The sequence below is a fragment of the Cebus imitator genome, unplaced genomic scaffold (genome assembly GCF_001604975.1).
Source record: "Cebus imitator isolate Cc_AM_T3 unplaced genomic scaffold, Cebus_imitator-1.0 Scaffold405, whole genome shotgun sequence".
NCBI lineage: Eukaryota > Metazoa > Chordata > Mammalia > Primates > Cebidae > Cebus > Cebus imitator.
Genome location: NW_016107720.1, coordinates 712,645 through 730,147, shown reverse-complemented (window position 1 = coordinate 730,147; position 17,503 = coordinate 712,645). Strand labels below are relative to the sequence as shown.

Below are 17,503 nucleotides of genomic sequence, written 5' to 3'. Positions count from 1 at the left end.
ACTTCATAAGAATTATTTAACTTTAATTTTACTGTAAAACTAGTGTTATTTTTGCTACTATTAGATGCTTTGATAGGAGCTTTATATATAGTTACTGTTTTGTAAAACAACCCTACAAAGCTACTTTACATTATTAGTACTCCTTTATAGATATGAAAATTGGCTTTGACAATCACATAGGAGAGCTGAAATTCAAAGCTAGATCTAGTTATGCTCCTTCATGATAGGAATTCAGAAGAGAAAGAGATCATCTCAGTCAAGAAATCCATTAAAAAGGCTTTACGGACAGGTATATGAAGCTAGATGTTGGGGAATAAGTAAGAGATGAACAGAAAGACAAGATGATGACCTGCATTTGGGGTGGACGGAACATGATAATAAAAGAAAATAAATGGCAATGCACAGGGTTGTTCCGAAGATGGTGACAAAATCTACAGAGCCAAAGATCATGCTACAAATCCTGTGATCCCCCTATCAAAAATGAATCAATTAAAGTCTTATAAGCAATTTTCCCCTTATTATGAAGCCATGAGCTTTCTTTTACATAGAAAAAAAGAAAAAAAAGGTAACATTTCTTTAAAGTCTAATTCCATCTCCCCAATTCTCTATGAAAAGGTAGATGCAAAGAACATGCAAAGAAGTGCCCTATCTCTGCCACCCGGAAAGCGAAATCCAGTGATTTCTCCCTTGATGGTAAGGTAGTTTCCACTGGAAACTGAGGTTTTACACCAAGCATGTCACATCATTATTGTACTACAGAGGAGGTATAGAAAAGGACCCATCCTGGAAGCTTAAAATCAGAGCCTCTAAACTCCAGCTAATTTTCTTCCTCAAGGTTTCATTAGAAGATTTTTTTTATGTGAGCTAAAAAGTGCTGTTCACACATTGGAATAATGACAACCAAAGTTTCAACAGATTTCATTTACTTTGCACATAGGAAACATACTTGACAAGAAAAGCATAGAAAGTAAAACCTGTGAGTTCAGGAGACAGCAAAACAAAAACACTCCTCCTCAAAAAGTTATCTGACCCTGAACTCACTCTAAGGAATAGTTTTTTGCAATTTGCAAACACCATGTAGGATATTAGCCCCAGGGTAGTAAAGGAGAAAATATTTGTTCTTGTTTCCATTAAGTCCAAATCCCTCATAACAATGTTATAAAAAACTCCTCTTACCACTATTGCCTACACTGAAGAAAGAGAAAAAGTGAAGGAGAAAAAGGAAAATGCAGGCAGCGATCTGCTGTAAATGGACAGCAGAGGTAGATGAAAGAGGAATTCCACCAATTTCACCTCAGCATTTTGTTCTGTTTTTCATATGGCTTAAGTTTGCATAAGCCATACTAACAGGATGAAACACTGTGAAAATGACAGAAGTAAGCATCTCTAAAATTACATGCATAATCTGTTTTCAAGTTAAATCAAAGTCTTATCTCTGACCTACCTCTAGAGAGTAACTTAAGCTGGAAATATATATAGAATGTGACCAGCTGTTTGACACTAACAGTCATCATCCATAAAATAGAAAAGTTAAGCTTCAACAGAATTCATGAAAAGAATAAATAAGAGAATAATAACATAATGCTTTTGTATACCACTCTTGAAGTTTAGATGCAGTTAGCATCTATTTCAGCAAACACTCTAAAAATATGTGTCCTCTATAAAGATCCTGGGCCTTAAAGCAGGCTTCTCAATCTGAGGTGGTGCATAAATGGTCTTCTGGGGGTTATAATCCCCCAAAATAGTATATAAAACTTTTCATGTATATGCATTGTCTATATGCACTGATAAAGACATACCTAAGACTGAACAATTTACAAAAGAAAGAGGTTTATTGGCCCTACAGTTCCACGTGGCTGGGAAGGCCTCACAATCATGGCAGAAGGTAAAAGGCACATCTCACATGGGAGCAGACAAGAGAAGAGCTTGTACAGGCAAACTTTCCTTTTTAAAGTTATTGAGATTTATTCACTCAAGATATCTCATGAGACTTATTCACTCTCATGAGAACAGCATGAGAAAGACCTGCCCCCATGATTTGATTTTCTCCCATCAGGTCCTTCCCACAATATGAAGAAATTATGGGAGTTATAAGACGAGATTTGGGTGGGGACACAGAGCCAAACCATATGATTCCACCCCTGGCCCCTCCCAAATCCCATGTCCTCACATTTCAAAACCAATCATGCCTTCCCAACAGTCCCCCAAAAGCTTAGCTCATTTCAGCATTATCTCAAAACACCACAGTCTGAAGTCTCATCTGCAACAAGACAAGTCCCTTCCACCTACGAACCTGTAAGATCAAAAGCAAGTTAGTTACTTCCTAGATATAATGTGGGTATAGGCATTAGGTAAATAAAGCCATTCCAAATGGGAGAAATTGGCCAAGACAAAGGGGCTATAGGCCCCACGCAAGTCCGAAATCCAACAAGGCAGTCAAATCTTAAAGTTCCCAAATGATCTCCTTTGCTCCATGTTCCACATCCAGGTCACACTGATACAAGAGGTGGGTTCCCATGGTCTTGGGCAGCTCCCACCTATGACTTTGCAGGATACAGCCTCACTCCTGGCTGCTTTCATGGGCTGGTGTTGAGTGTCTGTAGCTTTTCCAGGTGCACAGTGCAAGCTGTCAGTGGATCTACCATTTCGGGATCTGGAGAACAGTGGCCCGCTTCTCACAGCTCCACCAGGTGGTGCCCCAGTAGGGACTCTGTGTGGGGGCTCTGATCCCGTATTTCCCTTCTGCATTGCCCTAGCAGAGGTTCTCCATGGGAGCCCCACTCCTGCAGCAAACTTCTGCCTGGACATCCAGGTGTTTCCATACATCCTCTGAAATCTAGGTGGAGGTTCCCAAACCTCAATTCTTGACTTCTGTGCATTCACAGGCTTAACACCATGTGGAAGTTACAAGGTGTGGGACTTGTACCCTCTGAAGCCACAGCCTGAGCTCTATGCTGGTTCCTTTCAGTCATGGCTGGAGAGGCTGGGATACAGGGCACCATGTCTCTAGGCTGCACACAGCACAGGAACGCTGTGACCAGCCCATGAAACCACTTTTTCCTCCTACGCCTCAGGGCCTGTGATGGGAAGGGCAGCTGTGAAGACCTCTGACATACCCTAGAGACATTTTTCCCCACTGTCTTGAAGGTTAACATTCAGGTCCTCATTGATTATGCAAATTTCTGCAGCCAGCTTGAATTTCTCCTCAGAAAACAGGATTTTAATATTGTATTGTCAAGCTGCAAATCTTCTGAACTTTTATGCTCTACTTCCCTTATAAAACTGAATGCCTTTAACAGCACCCAAGTCACCTCCTGAATGCTTTGCTGCTTAGAAATTTATTCTGCTAGATACCCTAAATCATCTCTCTCAAGTTCAAAGTTCCACAAATCTCTAGGGCAAAATGCTGCCAGTCTCTTTGCTAAAATATAGCAAGAGTCACCTTTACTCTGGTTCCCAACAATTTCCTTATCTCCATCTGAGACCACCTTAGCCTGGATTTCATCATCCATATCATTATCAGCTTTTTGGTCAAAACCATTCAACAAGTCTCTAGGGAGTTTCAAACTTTCCCACATTTTCCTGTTTTCTTCTGAGCCCTCCAACATGTTCTAACCTCCGCCTGTTACCCAGTTCCAAAGTCACTTCCACATTTTCAGGTATCTTCAGTAGCACCCCACTCTACTAGTGACCAGTTTACTCTATTAATCCATTTTCATGCTGCTGAAAAAGACATACCCAGGCTGGGCAATTTTACAAAAGAAAGAGGTTTACTGGATTTACAGTTCCGTGTGATTAGGGAGGCCTCACAATCATGGCAGAAGGTGAAAGGCATGTCTCACATGGCAGCAGACAAGAGAAGAGAGCTTGTGCAGGGAAACTCTCCTTTCTAAACCCATCAGTTCTTGAGAGACTTATTCACTATCATGACAACAGCACACAAAAGACCCATCCCCATGATTCAATTATCTCCCACTGGGTCCCTCCCACAACATGAGGAAATTACAGGAGCTATGAGACTTGGGTGGGGACACAGAGCCAAACCATATCATACATAAAAACATTTTTTGGAGGAGTCTATAGATTTCATCTTTTCTTACAAAGTAGTCCAAACCTAAGCTATTTCATTGATGTTACCCCAAGGTCTAAAACAAAGTCCGGTAAATAAAATATTTAGATATTTGCTTTTACTCAGCCACTGCTCTAGTGATTCACAGCAAAGGCTCTAAGCTCATCCTTTATCACCAGTGGATTTGCCAGCTAGACCAAATATGGCAAGACTGAAAACTTCATATCTGATGCTTAGAAATCAGACTGAATTAAAAATAGCAACCCAACCAACTGGCTATCCATTTTTTCTTCATGGTAAACAAACATAGGAATTCTTGAAACACTAGATCTACTAAGTAAAGCTGTAGCTTTAAAAAAAACAAAACAGGGCCGGGCACAGTGGCTCATGCCTGTAATCCTAGCGCTTTGGGAGGCCGAGGCAGGCAGATCATGAGGTCAGGAGTTCAAGACCAGCCTGACCAACATGGTGAAACACCATCTCTACTAAAAATAAATTATAAAAATTAGCCAGACATAGTGGCACATGCCTGTAATCTGAGCTACTCGGGAGCCTAAAGCATGAGACTCCTTAGAACCCAGGAGGCAGAGGTTGCACTCCAGCCTGGGTGACAGAGCTAGACTCTGTCTCAAACAAACAAACAAAAAACCTAAAAAACCAAACAAAAAAACAAGGGTCTAAATGATAAATTTTTCCAACCTCTCAGGATGGAGTAGGGCTTCAAAACAAGTTTACCTGGCTATAAAACACACCTAAACTTTCAGAAGAGGAAGAGACTTCTGTTGACTACATTTCCAAAACCTTCAAATGAAATTACAGTTAACAAGTATGAACTAATTCAATTAATCAGTTAAAAATTATATGCCAACAAAGTCACTCATTTGGACCTAAGACTCATATAGCTAAAGTGGGTTATCTAATAAGAAAGGGAAATAAATGTGGATGTTTTGGTGGTAGTGTGAGAGAGGTGGTGTTTAAACTACTGTCAAGTGATTTGGATGACATTCAATATTACTTCCCCAAGGTCCAAAAAAATGAATCACATGCAAAGCTAGGAAATGAATCCAAAATGCCTAACACCCACGATGCTGTGCTCTTTTCTTCACCCAGAAAACTATCTGAAAGGCTGCAAATAATGCAGCCTTCCAGAGATGCAGTGGGTGGTTTTTGTCCACACAGTACATTGGACTGCACCTTTCAGTAAACCAGCACTTCATCCTGTGGAAAATGGAATCTCAGATAACAGCTAGAAAGCTCAGTCAAGTTGTCTTTGTACTTTGTCTCTGAATGTCTTCATCTATATCTGTAGACTATGCAGGTGTTGTTTCAGGTGGCTGTCTAGTGTGGAATAGCTATAATTCTCCAAATTTTAAGTTGCTGAAATTTTAAGTTAGTGATAGATGTCTGCTTTTCAGATAGCAAAAATTCAAGGAAAGAGATTACAGCTGTAGGGTTAGGTATATTTTTTAAATAACAGAGCCCTATCCTTAAAGCAGTGATCCTTAAAGAAAGGCATACAACCCCAACCGTCAAGATTATCAGAACTTCCTGGGGTTGTAGACAATGAAAAAAATAGCAAATATTTAAATTTATAATTTTGTATTCGAAAAAGGAAAACAAAAACATTACCCTTATAACAAGAACACTTAAAGAAGGGCATGTGACTCTTCCATTAATGAGGGGGGAATAGGTGAAGTATAGTTGCAATTCCTATTTTCAGAAGTGTAGCTCATTAGATGCCCTGAAGAGCCATTCTGCTATAACAACTAGATCCTGCATAAATCATAATTTTTACTGCATCTCTCACAAGGAAGTGGAGGAATCATTAAAAGGACAAACCAATATAGCCGTAGGCTAAAACCACAGAACAGAAAGTTCGGTGAAGAGTGTTAAACTGAGGGCAAAGGCTCATTTTAACATTTCAGTGGCAACACTGAACCCTTGGACCAGCAGGAAGGTAGGCAAGAGGAAAGCAGAGCCTGAGATTTTTAAGTAATGCCAGGGATCCTGAAAGAGCTGGTCATCCCAGAGAGAGGCTGTCCTGCCACTCAGTGGAAGGCTGCACTCTCAAGAAAAGGCATCCTTGACACACTAATATCCAGAATCTATAAGGAACTTAAACACAAAAAGCAAACAACCCCATTAAAAAGTGGGCAAAAGATGTAAACATATACTTCTCAAAAGACATGTATGTGGCCAAGAAACATAAAAAAAAATGCTCAACATCACTCACCATCAGAGAGATGCAAATCTAAACCACAATGAGATGCCATCTCACACCAGTCAGAATTGCTATTAAGGAATCAAAAAACAGGTCAGGCATGGTGTGGCTCACGTCTGTAATCCCAGCACTTTGGGAGGCCAAGGCAGGCAGATCACCTGAAGTCAAGAGCTTGAGACCTACCTGGCCAACAAGGCAAAACCCTGACTCTACTAAAAATACAAAAATTAGCCAGGTGTGATGGGAGGTGCCTATAATCCCAGCTACCTGGGAGACTGAGGCAGGAGAATTGCTTGAAACCAGGGGGCAGAGGTTGCAGTGAGCCGAGATCACACCACTGCACTCCAGGCTGGGCAGCAGAGCAAGACTCCATCTCAAACAAGGAAAAAAAAAAAAAAGCAATAGATGTTGGTTAGATGCAAAGAAAGGGGAATGCTTATACACTGCCGGTGGGAATGTAAATTAGTTCAGGCCCTGTGAAAAGCAGTTTGGACATTTCTCAAATAACTAAAAGCAGAACTACCATTCAATCCATGAATCCCATTACTGGGTATATACCCAAAGGAAAATAAATTGTTCTATCAAAAAGACACATGTACTCATATGTTTATCACAGCACTACTGACAATAGTACAAACATGGAATCATGCTAGATGCCCACAAACGGTGGACTGGATTAAAACAAATGTGATATATGTACACCATGGACTACCATGCCACCCGGTATAAAGAACAAAACCATGTCCTCTGCAGCAACTTGGATGCAGTTGGAGACCATGATTCTAAGTGAATTAATGCAGAAAACAGAAAACCAAGTATCACATGTTTTCATTTATAAGTGGGAGTTAGATGTGTACCCATGTGGGTACACGTGGACATAAAGCTGGGAACAAAAGACACTGGGGACTCCAAAAGTGGTGAGGAAGGGAGACAAGGGTTGAAAAACTTCCTATTGGGTGATGGATCACTAGAAGCCCAAACCTCAGCATCACGCAATATACTCTGTAACAAACCTGTACATGTACCCTGAATCTAAAGATTTTTTTCAAAAAAAGGTTTTAAAATAAAGGCTTTGAATGCCAGTCTAGGGTGCCTCAAACCTGTAATCCCAGCATTTTGGGAGGCTGGGGCAGGTGGATCACTTGAGCTCAGGAATTCAATACCAGCCTGGGAAATATGGTGAAACGTCATCTCTACAAAAAATGCAAAAATTACCCAGGTGTGGAGATGCACACCTGTAGTCTCAGCTACTTGCGAGGCTGAGGTGGGTGAATCACTTGAGCCCAGGAGTTGGAGGCTTCAGTGAGCCATGATTACATCACGTACTCCAGCCTGGATGAGAAAGTGAGACCCCAATCTCTAAAAAAAAAAAAGAGAAAGAGAGACTTTGAAATAAACAAGAAGATTACTGAGTATCTTCAACAGAAAAATAGGCTGTCTGGTACATTCTTCCAGGTTATCCAATTCTATGAGGGCTCTATGCCTTCCATTCTCTTTGATCTATTTTACAACTCCACACGTTGTAGAAAACTATGAGTAATGCAAACTACTCTTATACATAGAGATGTAAATCATGTGTGGCTGAATGCAATTCATTACCGTCCAATGGATAGTGACACTTTTTTTTTTTTTTTTTTTTTTTTTTTTTTTTTTTTTTTTTTTTACCAATTTATAGTTCATTGCATTAAGTCAAGGGCTATAAAAAAGAAAAAAAACATAAAAAAAATATCATTCCTTTTAGTACTGTTTATCTGACTATATATATGGTGCTTTTATTTTTCTTTTGATTTCTTTATAAGATCTTATCAATTCCTTAATTAATAAATTCAATAAAATCTTTGACACTAAAAAAATTTTTTAAAGCATCTCCTTGGAGGCTGGGTATAGTGGCTCATGTCTATAAACTCAGCTATTTGGGAGGCTGAGGCAGAAGGACCACTTGAGACCAAGAGTTCTAGATCACCATGGGCAACAGAGTGAGACCCCATCTCTAAAAAATTAAATAAATAAAAATAAAAAATAGTTCCCCAGGTGTGGTGGTGCACACCAATAGAAAAACAAAAGAGAAAGTATCCTTGGGTAGGACTAGGTTTTCATAGATTAATATCAACCAAATATCCATTTATAATACAAGCAAAGAAACAAACCACCATATGTACAAGTCATAAGAAGTACCAAACAACAGATTTAGATCCCCAAGAACTTCAGAGATTTGAAATATCATATATGGAATATAAAACAGCTGTGCACACAATTTTTTTTTTTTTTTTTTTGAGACGAAGTTTCACTCCTGTTGCCCAGGCTGGAGTGCAATGGCGCCATCTCTGCTCACAGCAACCTTCACCTCCCAGGTTCAAGCGATTCTCCTGCCTCAGTCTCCCAAGTAGCTGGGATTACAGGAATATGCCACCACACCCAGCTAATTTTGTACTTTTAGTATAGATGAGGTTTCTCCATGTTGCTCAGGCTGGTCTCAAACTCCCGACCTCAGGTGATCTGCCCGCCTTGGCCTCCCAAAGTACTGGGATTACAGTCATGAGCCACCACACCCAGCCCACAATGTTTTAAAAATTTGAAAAGGTGTAAGCTGCATGCAGTATCTCACGCCCAAAATGTTTTAAATTTTTGAAAAGGAGTAAGCTGGGTGCGGTGTCTCATGCCTATAATCCCAGCACTGAGGCGGGTGGATCACCTGAGGTCATGAGTTCAAGACCAGCCTGACCAACAGGGAGAAACCCCGTCCCTACTGAAAATACTAAATTAGCCAGGCGTGGTGGCACATGCCTGTAATCCCAGCTACTGGGGAGGCTGAGGCAAGAAAATCGCTTGAACCTGGGAGGCAGAAGTGGCCAGGGGCTGAGATCGTACTATTGCATTCCAGCCTCTGCAACAAGAGTGAAACTCTGTCTCAAAAAAAATATAAAAAAAAAAAAAAAAAAAAGGCGTTAAAAAAACTAAGTAAGCAACAAAAGACCAGATTATAAAAAGAACCAGGTACAATTTTAGAAATGAATAATATAATTGTGAAAAAACTCTGTGCACTGCTTAAATAAGTTAGATATGGTTGGAAGTAGATGTAGTTCGTTGTAAGACAAAAATGAATAAAGAACCCAGAATAGCACAGACAGACAAAAACATTAAAAATGACAAAAAAGGTTAACAGTACTAGAGGACAGAATGACAAAATATGTTTGATCACAGTCACAGAAAAAAAATTAAGCAGATAGAAGCCAGGTTATATCTGAATGAATAATAACTGAGAATTCTCAAGAAAGAAAGAAATTCACAGGTACACAAAGCACAACATATAACAAGTAGAATAACTGAAAAGAAATTCAGGCAGAGCATGGTGGTGCATGCCTATAATTTCAGCACTTTGGTAGGCCAAGGCAGTAGGGTCCCTTGTACTCAGGAGTTCTAGATCAGCCTGGGGAACACAGTAAAACCTTGTCTCTACTAATAATGTTTAAAAAATTAGCCAGGTAAGGTGGTATCCATCTGCAGTCCTGGCTACTTGGGAGGTTGAGGCAGGAGGATGGCTTGAGCCCAGGAGGTCAAGGCTGCAGTTGGCCGTGATGCACCACTGCACTCCAGCCTGGGCAACAGAGTGAGACCCTGTCTGAAAAAACAATAAGAAAGAAAAGGAAAAGAAAGTCACCCTTATAATGTTTTAGAATGCCAAAGACAGAGAAAGCATCTTTAAAGTAGATGGAAAGAAGACAGGCAACCTAGAAAAGATTGAAGATATGACTGACCACAAACTTCACAATAGTAATAAATGGAAACTGGAAAGCATATATGGTCCAAGCGCTAAAACAAAATAACTGTGAACCTAAAATTATGTATCTAGCAAATCTATGTATTTCAAGAACAAAATTAAAGTAGGCATATTTTCAGATATAAACACAAACTAGTTCAACATCAAGAGACCTACACTGAAGGAAGTTCCCTTGAACTATTCGAACAGCTCCCTAACTGACCTTCCTCTCCAATTTTCTTCTCTAACATTCCTAAGACCATTCTGATCATATTACTTTTCTGCTTGAAACTGCCAGATGGGTTTCTAGACCCTACGTAATAAAGTCCAAATTTCTTGGCTGGGCATTTAAAGTGCTTTACAATGTTGTTACTTGCCAATGTTCTCTTCAATGACAATCCGGCTCCTTAATTTACTAGCTGTGACCTTGGGCCAGGTAATTAGCCTGCCCAAGTCTAAGACTCAGTATCTGTAAAATGAAACCTCTAAAACTGCTGAGACCAATTACGATAGCTCAGATGCTATGGACTGAATGTATGTGTCCACCCAAACTTCATATGATGAAACAGTAACCCTAATGTGATGGCATTAGGAGGCAGTGCCTTTGGTAGGTAATTGGGTTAAATGAGATCATGAAGATGAAAACTCCATCACGGGCTTAGTGCCCTTATAAGAGACTCCAGAGCAATTTTTTTCTCCACCATGTGAGAACACAGAGGTCTGCAAGCCAGGAATGGGAACCTCATCAGGAACCCAATCTGTAGGCACTTCATCTTGGATATCCCAGGCTTCAGAACTGTGAGAAATAAATATCTTACTTATGTCACCCTGTTTGTGGTATTCCGTTACAGAAGCCCAAGCTCACTAAGACCACAGGTAGAGCAATAAGCCACAGTGGTCAGCACATAGTTTTCAGTAATTGGCAGGTGTTATTACTTATCATTATAACAACTCACTCATCCCAAAATACATTCCCAAGTCCATGCCTTTGCCACATTATTTCCTCCACTTTTCTATCAACACCCCTGTCCCTCCAAATCTATACTTAAGTCAGTAAATTATCTGTACAAGTCCAGCTGGCTCTTGAAATTCTCCTCTACCAGGACAGCTCAAAGTAAGTGCTCTTACTTCTAAACCCATAGGATATTTACCCAAATGCTGCTCTGTTATTTAACTAAACTATATGTTCCCTCTAGTCAATGGAAAACATTATCTTAAGTTCTCCTGTTTTGCCCGTGGAAGGCTTTACTGCCATAAAAATGGGGACTATTAAATAAATATGGATTGGATGATTAAGTTTCAGTACCCTGGCAGAGATGCTTTGAAGGAAAAACATGCCAAAAAAAAAAAAAAAAAGCAGCTGTCTTAGGATATGCTGCATTGTCTCTAAGCTTCCACACAGCTGCACTTCATTCCAAAGGCCTTAAATATTTTCCTTAGAGAAAGACATCCAACAAGGAAGGAAGTCCATGTTGGGCAGGAAGAAGTGATGGGGCACATGAGCTGACAGTGTGCTTCAGAAAACATCTTTCAGAGTCTAGTTTCAACAGAAGTCAATTTTGCCCTGTATTTTTATCACCCAAGAGGAAGAAAACAGAGATCTTCCAGGGGCTGCCACAGAGTAGGGGCTCAATAAATTCTGGCTGACTGAGCAGGTGAACCGAGGCCATTACTCAGATTATTTTGTCTGTGTGTTCAAAAAGAAGGGGGGAGGCGGGTAATCCCAACAGCTCTCTTTCAGTTTTTCAGCTCACCATTTGCTGAGGATGCCACAGCTGACTCCCACACCCAAAAGTCAGTGACAACTAATCTCCCAAATCTCTCATGTCACAAAGAATACATGATCAAGCAACTGAACTTCCAGTCAGACCCTCCTTCATCCAATGTGGCTGATACTAAGAAGCTAGAAAAAGGCACAATCCACATGCTATCACATTAAGCTAACAAATTATATTTTCCCATTACTAGTGCCAAATTTAAAATTCCACTATTGTATCTACTGGACGCCAAACCAAGACGCAATTTTTTTCATTACACAAAAAATATCCTCAATTAAAGGTCATTTGGAAAACAGACAAGGGAATAAAGGAATCAACCAGGAAAAAAACAACAAAAAAGTAGAAAATAATTTGCTATAACACTTCCATTCAGAAACAGCCCCTATCAACATTCTGGTTCATTTTCATCCTGTTTCTTCACCCATGCATAAATGTTTTGTGTAACTGCAATCATATAGTATATACTAATATACCTGCAGCTTGTGTCAATTAAATGATATAGGCATTTCTTCAATCTTTTTCTCCTTCTCAACTTTGTAACTGCACAAAAGTTGATCGCAGAAAGATTATGAAATTAAACCAAGTCAGTAAATTCTTACCATTCTTTTTCTTTCACAATAACTACTGTAGTAAAACCTGAGACTTTTCTAGAAGTTCCTAAGGCCACTAGAAATAAGACATTTTTTTAAAATGCCTAGACACAGAGAGTGTTTAAGAAATGTTAACTCACTTTCAAGTGACAAAGAGAGACAAATTCAATATTTACTAAAATCACCTCTGGAAAGACATTAGAAAAATTAAATTCAGCCTCCATTCCCAACAAATATTTTTTTAAAGATGGAGTCTCCCTCTGTGGCCTAGGCTGAAGTGCAATGGCACCATCTTGGCTCACAACAACTTCTGCTTCTCGGGTTCATGCGATTCTCCTGCCTTAGCCTCCTGAGTAGCTGGGATTACAGGTGCATGTCACCATGCCCAGCCAATTTTTTTGTACTTTTAGTAGAGACAGAATTTCACCATGTTGGTCAGGCTGGTCTCGAACTCCCGACCTTGTGATCCGCCTGCCTCAGCCTCCCAAAGTGCTGGGATTACAGGTATGAGCCACCAATCCAGCCTCCAACAAATATTTTTTTATATCATTGAGAAGATACAATGCACTCACACCCAACAACTAAAGCCCAATATAAATTGGAGTCAGTTACCCTGGCTCTTTAAGGGCTGGGGATGTTTTATTCATTTTGCAACCCTAGCACATGAAACAGTGCCTGGCATATCATAGATACTCAATAAATAACTGTTGTACTAAATTGAACTAAAGACTACGATCTAAGCTTATTTAGAGATAGGAAGGATCACTGTGAGCTGAGGTTGTCAAACATAGCAGATAGCACGAAAATGGCAGAATTTGATTTTGGCAATAATTTTCAGGAAGAAGACTGAACCATAGAAACCTTCGGATACTCTGCAAATGAAAGATGACATAAGGAAAAATGTTCATATAGTCCTAACTCTATGAGTTTGATGTTTTTATACAAACAGCACTGAAACCTCTGCTGTATTAACTACTCATGGGAAATGTAATACAACACATAACAGATACTACTTAAAACCAAAAGAAACACACCAACACAAAATACTACAGCATTCCTGAGACATCATAAACAAGGGCTAACTCTCAGGAAGCTTTCTGTGTGCCATGCCAAGAAGCAAAGAGACAGTCAATCAAGGCTTTAGCTCTCCATATAAAGTACCACAGTGGATACTGTCCTTGCTAAACTAGGTGTAAAAGAATGTGCTTACCAAAACTTTCTTTGAGGATCTCTTTATACTGCAGTGAAGCTATTTGCATATACTACTAGAATTCTGAGGTTACATACAAAGATCTGAAATTTGCATTCAACTCTAACAGTGTAACCATTCATACCACCTGACTATAAACGTTTGTGTGTCTGTGTGTGTACGTGTGTGTGTGTGTGTGTGTTTGAGACGGAATTTCACTGTTGTCATCCAGGCTGGAGTGCAGTGGCGCGATCTTGGCTCCTGCCTCAGCCTCCAGTGTAGCTGGGACTACAGGCGCACACCACCAAACTTGGCTAATTTTTGTATTTTTAATAGAGACAGGGTTTCACCATGTTGGCCAAGATGTTGTCTATCTCCTGATCTTATGATCGACCCGCCTTGGACCTCCCAAAGTGCTGGGATTACAGGTGTGAGCCACCGCGCCCCGCCGACTATAAACATATCTTAAAAGACAATCCAGCCAGGTGTGGTGGCTCACGCCGGTAATCCCAGCACTTTGGGAGGCCAAGACAGGCAGATAACCTGAGGTTAGGGGTTCAAGACCAGCCTGGCCAACATGGTGAAACCCCGTGTCTACTAAAAATAATACGAAAATTAGCCAGGTGCAGTGGCACTTGTCTGTAATCTCAGCTACTTGGGAGGCTGAGGCAGAAGAATTGCTTGAACCTGGGAGGTGCTTTGCAATGAGCTGAGATCATGCCACTGCACTGGAGACTCTGTGTCCAAAAACAAACAAACAAAAATCCAACTTTATCACTAAGATGTTGTTCATCAGACTTTATACATCCTAACTTCCTTCACACATATTTTCCTTTATTACATTTGTGCTTTTAAAAAATTCAAAGAATTTATGGAGAAGGAATTTGCTAATATCTTATCTCTAACAGCCAATTGCTGAATGTACTAAATCCATAGCTGCGTTTCTGTTACATTATGTGGCCATCTTACACTTGATGAAATTCTGGTTGCTTTCAAAGGAATTGATTTAAACCTAGCCTATGGAGTTCCCTTACGAACAAGTTCCATAGAGCTCAGGGGCTGTGTGGATAATAATTCTGCCTGGATGTAATACTGCAATTACTTATGATTAAGTATTTCTAGTACTTATCCATTCAGTCTCCTTAGCCTGAAGCACTTAAGAACAAATGCTCATCAACAAGTCATGTGGGAATAGGCAGCTGATAGTACTGCATGCTTTCAAGACAGGTGTTCTTTGTTTTTCTTAAACCATACACACAAGTCTGACAACAATTATCTGCCAAAGAATTAAGAATTAGAACAGGATAAAAGAATATGCCATTCTAAAAAACGTTACTGGAGTCCAAACAAATGAAAATAAAGAATCAAACTTTTTTTTTTTTTTGAGACAGAGTCTCGCTCTGTCACCAGGCTGGAGTACAGTGGCACAATCTTGGCTCACTGCAACCTCCGCCTCCAGGTTCAAGTGATTCTCCTGCCTCAACCTCCTGAGTAGCTGGGACTACAGGCATGTGCTACCACACCCAGCTAATTTCTGTATTTTTAGTAGAGATGGGGTTTCACCATGTTGGCGAGGATGGTCTTGATCTCTTGACCTCGTGATCCACCTGCCTTGGCCTCCCAAAGTGCCAGGATTACAGGCATGGGCTACTGCATCTGGCAAAGAATTAAATATTTTTTCAAAAATTTCCTGGAAATTTTGATTTTCAGATTTTGATATGCTTCAGCACACAACTGTCTTATCCCAAGAATGCAAACTGTTACTGTTTTAATTCTAAATGAAACACTTCTCTCTAGGATGTCAAAGATTTGGAAACCTAACACTAATTAGTACACAATCATTCAAAAAAGACATGTGGCATAACATCTGTAAAGCTGAACTGCACCTGTCATGAGTCAACAAAGGAATATTTTATGTACAAACCACATAGTGCTAAACACTTAACAATTTGTTTAAACTGATCCACAAAAAGAATTCCACTGTCAAATGGAATAACACAAATAACTAAAAATTGGATTAACACAAATAATGAAAGATTTCAAATTTAAAACGCACAGGATATCACCCTGGACAAGTTTCTGAATCTGTCTATACTTCTGTTTCTTTATCCACAAAAAGGGCATAATAATAGCAACAACTTTTAGAGTTATCAAGATTAAATAAATTAGTACATATTAAATTCTTGTAACAGAGCTTGGGAAAAGGTAACCACAAAAGAAATGTTTGCCATTATATCAAGAACCAAAATTTTTAAGAAGAAATAAATAGTAATAGCAATTGAGAATAATAATAAAAAATAAAAAGACACAGATGTCATGAGTTCTGGAAGAAAAGTTTTAGGATATGCTTAAAGCATAAACCAAATAATGAGAAAAGAGCTCCCTACTAAAAAAAAGATAACTACGTACCTTCAAAGTAATTAATACATCCTATCACCTTTATTCTTTGTCATTAGTACCAGTTTGCAAAATTTGATTCTTCTTCCTACAGTCCGCATGTAAATCCCGGCCCCTACCAGCAAAAAAGCCACAGACCTAGTCCCTTAGGAGAAGGAAATTAGAGGTTAAGAGTATGTGAAGCTCTTCACATTTTCCAGTTTTATTAACAAACTACCAAGTTGAAACTCATTCCTGAGCTAAACTGCCAAATGCTTCTGCAATAAAAACTGCAAACTTTCATGTGAACAGATCTTTTCAACAATAGGGAGTTGTTCCAGGCTGTGAATAGGACAGTGTCAGTGTGACTAACACAGCGGGTGCTGGACATTCCTGACACCCTTGTCCCCTGGCTAGCCTTTGATCACTTATCTCCCAACTGCATTTGGTTTTGGGAAACACTTTCAGGCAAAGTATATAGACTTTGCCTTACTGTATATCATCCATAAGCTAAAACTCATCTTTTGTCACAGAGCCCATCACGAGCATCCTATTAGCATAAAGCACCAAACACAGGAATGCTTTGTTTTCCTAAATCTGGCCACCTTCACTCCCGAACAATCCCTCCGTGTTTTAACTTGTATATTTTGGAAAACATCATGGGATGACAGTGGCAAATCAGCTAAACGACTAAGATCGTTAAAAGGTCCTGGTTTGGTTACCTTCGGATGGCTACCAGGGGTTAGAGTGTGGTGTCCTGCTTTAGGTAAGTACGAGGTTGAGGCTTCACTACTTATTCGGAAAACAGACTAGACTTGACTCTGAAAATAGATTAAAGAAACCTACCTCATAGAGTTGCTGAAAGGAGTAAACGAGACAATGTCTCCAAAGTGCCTAGAAGATAGTACATGCTCACTACGTAAACGAAAGCTATTTTAGTCCTCTGTACAACTGTCCAGGGAAATGTGGATCTAATGAGAATTCCAAACAGAGGGAAAGAAAATGGACAAAACTCTCAAGTTTTTCAGGGTGTCTTGATCAAATGGCCTGAATGCTATTTCTGGATAAGGGTCTGCGTGGTCTCCTGGGCCAGGCCAGAGACAAAAAAAGGTACTGGATTGATACCCAGACATTTTATTTCTGCAAAAGAAAAAGCAGTTCCTTTGTTTGTGTCGAGTCAAATGAACTGCAGATCCCCAGAGGGCTGTGATCAAGCAGCACGCCAGGCCTCGGAGCTGTGCCTCGCTGGTCCTCGGCTACGTCCCTCCCCTCCCCCCCACCGCCCCGCTCACGGTCCCTTCCCGAGGGCACACCAATGCTGCGCAGGGTCTTCCAGCAAGTTCCAGCACCCACGCCGCAGCTGCTGCGCTCCCTCCAGAGGGCCGTGCCCACCGCCCAGGAGGAGCCCACCCCGGGGATGAGCCCACTGCCCAGCACAGGAGCCCACCCCGGGGATGAGCCCAGCGCCCAGCACAGGACCCCACCCGGGAGGAGCCCACCCCGGGGATGAGCCCACCGCCCAG

The 17,503-nt window shown here is 40.4% G+C and overlaps 1 protein-coding gene across 2 annotated transcripts in view; it reads right to left on the bottom strand.

Moving 5' to 3' along the window:
- The window catches only part of JAM3 (junctional adhesion molecule 3), a 104,693-nt gene that overhangs the window by 54,048 nt on the left and 33,142 nt on the right, over positions 1–17,503 (bottom strand). The gene's annotated exons all lie outside the window — the stretch shown is intronic.